Here is a 9,551-nt window from a genome sequence, read left to right as displayed (position 1 = left end):
ACGAATTATAAAATCGTTGCGCGACCGCTGCAAGGCGTCGTTGATCTTGTTAGGCTCATCGAGCGCAATTGTAACTCTGACTAGAATGTGTATGCGGTTACAGCGAGTTGTTGACCTTTGTTTACTGACCTGAATCTCTCTCTCCGGATCCGGGGACTAGCTACGTATCTGTCATTGTCTATCACAAGTACCGTCAATTTTTCTAACGAGTCTCTACTGTTTTCAACCTCTATCTTTGCTGAAAAGCCGTGACACGGTAAGAGTACCGACAGTGAGAGTACTCTTTCGGCGATTCTGCTAGGATTTATGACACGTTCAGCTGGCCAACCACGAGGCAATAACATAGAACTTTCGTAACTGCAACGCTGTTGATGTTGGATCATGCTGGTTAACGTTCCTCTGAGAGTAGACGTTATATTACGTTCAAAGTGATTAGTATACACCAAAATATACCAGCAGATAATCAAACGAAGAATCCGGATCGAATTTTTGTAGGAAACTTTCTCCATTTTTATGTTTTAACTCTGCCAAAGAGTTGTGACATCGCGACATCATATTTTTCAATATCGATCGATGATTATAGGTATCGATAACGTTAATGGACCTACAAATAATCCCAACGAATGTAGCATTCCTTTGTGAATTTCGGATTTTGTTAAAAAGAGAAAGAAAAGATTATTTTCATTAAGTGGATATCGAGATAGAAACGTGTCGAGATTCTTCGTTCCCCCTCGTCTTTTTGACGCCATTGAAACTCCCAGCGACTCTAAATACGACCACTGGATGGCATAAAATCGGTACATAACGTCGCCGATGCCGAAGGAAATCCGCAGGATGAAAATTTCGCGGCGAATTAGTCAAGACGCGGTCGAAGTTTCCGTCGACCGTAAATGTGCCATTTTTGCATGGGCTTCGAGCGACGCTCGAGGTAACGGCGTAAAACATGCAAGTTCCTTTTATCTCGACCTATAACATCGATATCTATGCGTGTATATCTATTTATATGACCTCCGGCTCGCTTGTTGGGAACAGGCATTTCCATTCACCGACTACGGTTATCGTTTCACACTTGCAAACTTCCTCGTACTTGCCGTCGGGATACAACAGCGTTGTATAAACAGCAATGAAAATTGTATTTTGCTACCGTTTCGCGATATTAAACGTTCCAGTGCCTACGTTTCTCAGTTGACCAAAAGTAGAATTACGATTCTAGCGTTTCGATCCATTTCCTTTATAATCGTGAGACGTTATTCGATGAATTTTTTGGCCTTATTTAGCGTTTCGGAAAATGAGAAAGAAAAAGTCTCAACATAGAAAATCTGTTCGGAATACTCCCTGGTCTCGTTTGAAGGAGGAACAGAGATTCTTTCTACGTCGAACGAACGAAGGGATGATATGACTTTTGGCCATTCTCAACGTATCCGCATCACGAGTTTGACGAGCAACCTTGTTTACGGGCCAATTTCGCGCGAATACAGGCTGCGCCAAATACTATTTTTTTTTTGCGCGCGTAAAACTTCAAACTTGCGCTTTAGCCCCTCACTTTCGGTATACTTTCCTCGACATACGATTCCTTTCCTTTCCCTTCCTTCTCTTCCGCGCCAACGTTGTTAACACAGGATGGACATATAAAACGTACACACGTAGTTCGTACGTAGTAAGCACAACGTTGTTCTCCGGATACACAAATTTTTCCGCCAATTAAAAGAGAAAGAAAGACAAAATGTAAGAAAGAGAAAGAGATACTATGCAAATAGTAGGTTGTTTTATTTAAATATCCTCGATAACGTTTCCTCGGACGAGTACCATTTTATGCACTTCCTATGTCTTTCAACTCCTCGTTCGCTGTTCTTCGTTTACAATTTCCATCAATTTGTCGCGAGTATTTTCTACTTAATGACCAGAAAGGTAATTTATCTGGTTGCAACGAAGTTTCTATTCGACTGGAAAGCCCGTCCGCCCGTTTCCAGCCGTGTCGCTGGCATTACGTGACGCCAGAGTAACGAAGAAAAGCATATCGTGAGATATACGCGCAGGTAACCCACGTAGTATCGTCTTCTTTTCTACTGGTGTACGTGTGTGTTTATACGGATTGGGTTTAGCGAATGTACGTGTACGACCAGCTGCTGGAATAGAAACTGTGTGTTTGGCTAGACCACGTAGAGAAGTCGTCTATATATCGGCGTCAGCAGGGGATCCGTACTGCCATTTTATCCAAACGTGATCCCAGACAAATACGAAAATTCGTACGTGGCTGCAGTGTATACGAGTGGCTTGTTCGATATTTTCCCGAAGAGACTGATGGAACGAAGCAAGATACGATGCGGGCGGAACCGTGGGAGGACTCAGGTAGGAAATATGACGAGCAAGTTCTGGTATCCGACTGCCCACGCTAATAACGTCGTTTTCCTCCGCTCGACCAACTCGACGTACTCTCGCAAATAAAAGGTCCGCAGATCCATTTTTCTCTTTCCGTTCCAATTCCTCTTTTTCTTCTCTTTCCTCTGTCAGCTCTTCCACGTTATTATCTTTGCGTCTTTTACTTGTTCCTACGATTTCACGACCGACGGTATTATCCCGTTTTTCCAAATTCTCTTTCTCCAGATTGGAGTAAAGCGTCGTTACGTACAGCAAAAATACTCGAATATCTTCGATATCCTGCGTGTCCCTTGTAAGTTGATCGAATAAAGAGTATTTTACCATAGGGCAGCATTACATATTCGATCGATATTCGGAGAAACCGGCTTCGATAAACATCGGAGAACCGCGAGAGGAACCTCTTCTCGCTTTCATTCCAGAAATATTTCCGCGGTGTACGGCGCCGCGTAAAAAAGGATACCTACGCTGTGTACAAATTTAATTAAATTTAATTAAAGGGTTTTACCGGGAGATCCGCGATCTTCGTCTCAACGAAGACGGTGTAGGATAAAACCGACGATGGTTGATTAAATGTCTGCGGGAAAAAATCCTTTTTAGGTTCCTCGAACGAACGGAGCTCATAAGCTACGAATTCTTCGGCGAATGTGGCGAGACATCGTCGACCAAGCAGCGTGATTTATATCTATTATATATATATATATACACCTGTCCCTTGTCCTTACGACGCCTTTCGTTCATCTTCCTTCCTCCTTTCAAACGTTAGATTGAGATTCCGGCTGCGTCCACCGCCACGTAATTAAATCCGTGAACAAACTACTTTTTCCAGCTTTCCAGAATACTTTGTAGTATCCCGATTTTGTCCGATTCGTACGACGATGATTTCTGACTTGCATTTTTATCTAATTTTATGAGAATTACTCAGTTGTCTAATAGAAATATAATATTTTGATTTGCGTAACAAAAGTCAGAACTGTGCGAGCGTTACTGTGTAAATTATGTACGTACTTTACGAGCAATTTAACTTACAAACCGACGAAAATTTCGTGAACGACCCGCCTTGGAATAATCCGTGGCATTGCACATTCGTCGATGAGAATTTTTATTTATACGCGGTCCGTTGTTACTTGATATATTAAATATTCATTCAAAATTTTCGTGGCTACGAGCGCTATGGTCCCCTGCCCGAGCCTCTCGAAGCCACAAATTACGCAGTTCAATGCATCGTGGTTCCTTTCATACATATTTATGCTTGAGGACGAAAGCAAGAAAGTCACAGTAACGCTCAATATCTCGTCGTAAATTCATTTTAAATATCTCCAAGTTTGTTTTAACAGATGTAATTCCTGTTTATGAATATTACTTTTAAATAAAACAAAAAGAGCTTTCACGTGATACGCGAGCAAAATCAACAAAATCAGAAGATAAGTTAAATAAAAAACAATCGGTTAAGGACGTACAAAAAAAAGTCTACGTTTTCTTCGATCTCTATAAAATAGATATTAGTCCATCGATTATCCGGGACAGAAAACGTAGATAAGCGTTATTAGAAGCAAGGCGAAATCGTTAAATATCGTAATTAAAAGGTCGTAAGTATCGGGTGTGTTAACGGTCTACATACTTTGGAACGCAATGAAAATGCAAAGGTGTTTTCATCGAGAGTAAAACAGCGGATCGATAAAGGACGACCGTTCACTGCCAATTATTTTAAATACTCGATCTTTAATTAAGTAAGTCGTGCAGCATAACCATCCACGTAGAATAGTATATTAATGTCTTCCGTGAAAACTTATAAATGTGCATATATGGAAAGAACGAATAAGAATCGCATCGGAACGAAGTGGCTAGTTGTTAATTAAAATTGAATCGAGTACTTGCGATCCGGTTATTCTCTGGCTGCTATTTCATTAATTCCCATTTACGTATCTACGTATCGAGGAACGATAAAGTTTCACAAGCTTAGTAGGTAAAACGCAAAATTCCGGTCTGTTTTACGAACAAAAAGGGAAGAAGTTGCAAAAGCACGGAGGCAATGAAAACGCGGGAAGAAGTCGTTCCGTCCAAATAGTTTTCGGAACATCTCGATGTTCATAAAACACTTAACGCTTAATGGGATACGTAAAGACCAATTAGAGAGCAAGCTTGAGTGTTAGCAGCGACATAAAACTTGGATTACAGACTGTAACAGGTGCTGTGTACTCTACCAATATACACGCTTCGAGAAACCTCGAGAAACCATCGAAATTTCAACGAGTACGATAAAATGTCATCGCTGTGTAACGACTCCAAGTGGAAAACTTATAGGCGCGCGTATCGTCGAAATTGGTGAAAAAAGGGAGCGAAACGTCCGATAACGAGGTGTCGATTCAGCCACGGTTATCGTTATCCGTGTGTACGTTCTATTAGACGCTATTAGATACGTCGCAGTAAATGTCATCATTGGAATCGATTAACGCGTGAGAACGATGGCCATTGTGTTCACCGATTGGAAGCTAAAGAAACGGATGAACAACCTGTCTATAAATGTGTTCGCACCTAACAATTAGCGGGTACACATCAGGGAGCGCGTAATAAAGCAATGATCGTAGTTTACGAGCGACTATATACCCCTGCTAGAAGACTCGTCCAACCGCAGACTCTTCTCTCTTTCGCCTATCTCCTCCCTTTCTCTACCTATCCTAACGACGAGCACAGTCTGTCCGTCCATTGCACCACTTATCACGGAAGAAACACTTTGTCCTTCCATCGTAAAAGTAATGCCTTGTAAATTGCCGAAGGGTGGCTCCACCCGGTAGTCACGCTCCCTCTTTATTTCAAAAACTATTCGAACATCCTTCGCCAGGAGTCTTATTTTCCATGTACGGGCTTCTTTTTACCTTTGTCTCCTCTTTCCTTATGAATCATTTGCACGGAAAATTTCTAACAGAAATTAGACCGCCAATTAACCGCGAACGAGTTACGAAACGGTTGCGCTTCCGCGCAAACGGAAAAGAAAATCTTAACGGATAGGATCAAACGTGGCTATGTATAGGGACAAATACAAACGGCGAGTAACGGTTTGGAAATTCATGGGCGAAAGAATCGGAGAAGCTTAAGCCGCGTTTATATTCCGGCGGAACTGGTGCCTGTTCGTGTTGAGAGGAAGCTTCGGCGTGAGTCGGGCCGCGTCGAAAATTACGCGATCGTTTTTACTACGCTCACAGTAGCAAACTCGTAAATATCGCCGGTGACAAGTCCGACTTGGTTATTCGTTACGGAGGAAAGAAGGAACATGGAGGAAAAGGCGGTGGAAGATGAGTAAAGGGATGGAACAGGGAGAGGGAATTGTCGTTAATTGGGATTGACTGAAAGAGAACGACGAACCACCACGGCGAGGCTGGTCTCGGCGCCGAGCTCGCGGAGATATACAATGATGTAGCAATATCTCTGATGGCAAAGAACATCTACATTTTATATGCTACGTGGCCGAGTGTCTGACTGGTCCTATCCCCTTTCTCCGTCGCTGCGCGCTCGCCGAGCCATCTGCTCGATAAATTAGGTTGCTCGAACCTGGTCTCTCCGCGCACGCCTCACGAAACAGAGAAAGAAAGAGTACGAAGGAACGGTGGAAGGGGTAATACCGAGGCTTCGACTCCTCGGACAGAAAAACGCGACTGGGACGACGAAGAAAGAACGAGCCGAACCAGTGGGAGGAAGATCGCGAGGAGAAAACGAAACAGTCTCAGACAAAAATAAATGAATATCCCAACACAGAAAATCCACTCTCGGTCTGAAAATGAAACGAACGATTCCCCGTGCCCCCTCCGCGCCACCATTGCCGATTCCACGATCCCCTTCTTCGTATGGCCGTCCCACTGATATCGTCTCCTACCACCGCGACATCGAGTTCGATGCCACCGAGTCGATGTCGTTTGTGAAATACATTTTAGCTACAAACTCATCGTCGCGTCGTCTTCGTTGTAGTCGTCATCGCAATGGGTATATAGTAGTGGTTAGACTTGCGGCCACTCGTTTCGCGGAGATACCAGAGAATAGAGACTCGAGGATCGCAACATCGCTGGCCAGAAGGGTCGAAGAGGGGCGAAGACGTGGCTCGCAATCTCCGGTTCTCGATCCTCCTCGTGCGCTGCTGCATCGTTCCGTCTTTCTCTCCAGACACACAGACCCCTTACGGAAATAAAAAGGCAACGTCTCGGCAAGCCCAGTCTTCCGTTTCTTCATTTTTCTTCTGCCGCGGCTACGCCCGCTCCCGCCTCGCCGATTTTTCTTCCATCTTTCTACGTAATCCTCTATCCTTTAGCGAAGCATCTGCCAGCCTACCGCCTTCGTCTTCGTATACGGGTGCAAACATGACTCGGAGTAATGTCACCAGCGAAAGAATAAAATCCGCGGCTCTGACATCGAACAAATAACTCGAAATATCATGGCCGAAGCCGACGTCTCCGTTATATTCTGCTTTATCCCAATGCCTGTCTGGCTCTAACTTGCCCGCCTCGTTCCGTTCTTTTTTTTTTTTTCGATCTATTTGAATATATTATATTTTTGTTGGATGGACAACAAAATTGCAAAGGCGAGTCTGATAACGGCGAGATATAACGACCGAACGTTAGCGAACGAAAGTGAAATATTACCTACGACCGTTCTGCTGAATGGCGATCATAACACTATGCTAATATTTCCGTATCTTTAATAGTCTTATCACGCTCACTGAGAGTAGTTTGCATAAATATATTATCGTAGTTATTCTCATTTTGATAGAAATAATTTTATCATCATCCGTTCATTAACAAACTATTTCCTCCGATAGTTTCATTTATATATATATAACATAATCTACATCATGTGTTGATTACATATGTATTACCATAAGTAAATGTTAATGGCTTACCAAAGAAAAACACGAACTCGCGATAGACAAAATTCGTCGTTTGAGATGTTAGATAGGTCACAGTCGTAGGCAGAGGTGCACGTTTCAAGGGTAGTAGTTATCTACCTTTATGAGGGAACGTGGTAAATGGGTTAATGTTTCGTGCCAACAGGTGGCCGCTATTGGACCGCGAGCTTATAGCTTTACGACGACCTAAAACGGTATTCTAGTATTTCCATTGATGTATGTACGAATGGCAAGAAGTAGTTGAAGAGAATCGCTTTAACGCGATATCGAGTCATCAACTGCTTCCGTGCAAAGAGTACACAGCGCGGAAACCACTTCCAATAGCACGTGTATTTTTAAAGTTCGTCGTTGGTTATACGCGATATCATAGATTCATCGGGAGAAAAAGTAACCTAACATAAACTATTCAACTTCGAATATATTCAATGTCAGCGTACCTATGCGTATCAATACGTGTAACAATCAACGATAAATGCAATTTGTGTCCCTTATAGCAAAGTCGAGCCAAATACACGTTCAATTAACCTCTATAATCGTTCGAAGTATCGCGTGATCTTTCGCTCGGCGCTCGAACCTTGATTACAATTACAAAAGTGCATATTTACCTGTTTCTCATTGTTGTGCGTACCATCGTGAGATTTACTGAAAGTAGTTGGCGTTCGTATATAGTTGATTCGCTGTATCTCGTTAGTACAATGTATTTAATTTTGATCTGTCATTTGAATGCTTATGATTCGCCATTACGATGCACATTCGAGACACGAAGTTTTGATGACGATCTTCGGGAGCGACAATTATCGCAGCGGCATCTGTATGGCGATCATTGAAATAGGTCGTAGAGAGAAGCGTATAAGACGGTTAGCCCGGGCCCATTCCGCTAACGGTAACGACCGACCCGTTGGTTCGAGTCTCGGCTAAGCTCGAAAATGAATCGAGCCATCATGGCGGTGTTCCGCTCGATTTTTTCCCTCTCGCTCCGCGACCCAGTCCATCGGTATACCGTATCAGCGCGCATGCGCATTCTCCACGAAATTCCAAGATAGATCGAAGAGACACAAGAGAAACAGAAAGAGAAAGAGAGCACGAACAACAGAAGGTGGGAATGAATTGCATCGTGAGCAGAATCGAAGATTTTCTACTTTCCGTCACGACTATGCGCTTCCAATATAGGATCGTATCTCCTTCATTTTGATACGATACGAAAAGTACGATGATAAAAGAGACGTAAAACGAAATCCTACAAATGCTATAGTTTGTACGAATAATTCTTTTTAATTTTTCAAATTAATACAACATTAAATATACAGAAGCGATCAGAGTCCTTCTTAAAGGATCGTTGTTAAAAGTTCTGAAATTACTTAACCGCTTTGCATAGAAAACATTTTAATTTAATCGAACTGTTCTGCTAGATCGATGTAATCGAATTATGCGAGTAAGCAATTGGTCTTAAGGACGTAGAAATTGGAAAACTATAGCGACCCTGCCGGTAACATCCAGTGGCTTTTACGGACATCCACTAGGTGCACTTTATTACCGACGTGGCGATCGATTCGACCACTCAAGCGCTCTCGATCCTGTTAATGAGCCATTCGCCAGAAATGTTACAAATTAATTTGTGCATTCTCCGTAGCTCTTACCAAACAATATTCCATTTGAACAATCTATTAAAACTATAATTTTACAATGAATAGCGGTATTTTTTTTTTAATTGAAACATTAATGATATATTAACGAATTAGTAACAATATTTTTGTTCGAAACGTAAGACGTAAATGTTATGCTTTAAGAAAATATCGCGTAATATATCAAAAAATACGAGCGAGAAAGAAAAACAGAAATTTCTTTCGCGTTTTCTGTAGTTTCTTTTCTATAGCATGTTATCGTACCCAAGTCGGTGGCGTTATCAGCTTTGACCGTCAATACACACTAATGAATATCATAATCTCACGCAAAGATACGAGGTATAATTATTAATGCGTCGAATAGTTTAAAACGTTTGTACGAACGAAATAGAGAAAAGGATAAACAAATAAAATATAAACTACAAATGATGATTCAAATTAATTAGCACATCTCACATTCAGCAGATCGTACGTAGATGACTAGTAATTGTACGTAAGATTTCACTTCCCTTGTCTTTATATCCAATTAAAAAATATCATAATCAATCTGAGATAGCTGGAAGATATTAATTTACCAACATTACTTGCGAATCTTCATTCAATATATTTTCCCTACTTCAAAATACATTGTTGTTAATTGCTGCACGACGATGATATCT

The 9,551-nt window shown here is 41.9% G+C and overlaps 1 long non-coding RNA gene across 1 annotated transcript in view; it reads right to left on the bottom strand.

Annotated features, from left to right (window-relative positions):
* The window catches only part of LOC126926728 (uncharacterized), a 77,699-nt gene extending 69,434 nt beyond the window's left edge, over positions 1-8,265 (bottom strand). Inside the window, exon 1 of the long non-coding RNA XR_007714820.1 lies at positions 7,876-8,265. This is a non-coding gene — a long non-coding RNA (uncharacterized LOC126926728). The remainder of the gene's footprint in view (positions 1-7,875) is intronic.
* Positions 8,266-9,551: the final 1,286 nt, after the last annotated feature.

The sequence above is a fragment of the Bombus affinis genome, chromosome 18 (assembly GCF_024516045.1).
Source record: "Bombus affinis isolate iyBomAffi1 chromosome 18, iyBomAffi1.2, whole genome shotgun sequence".
Classification (NCBI taxonomy): Eukaryota; Metazoa; Arthropoda; class Insecta; order Hymenoptera; family Apidae; genus Bombus; species Bombus affinis.
The sequence above is the reverse complement of the archived record's forward strand: the minus strand, read 5'-3'. Positions and strand labels throughout refer to the sequence as shown.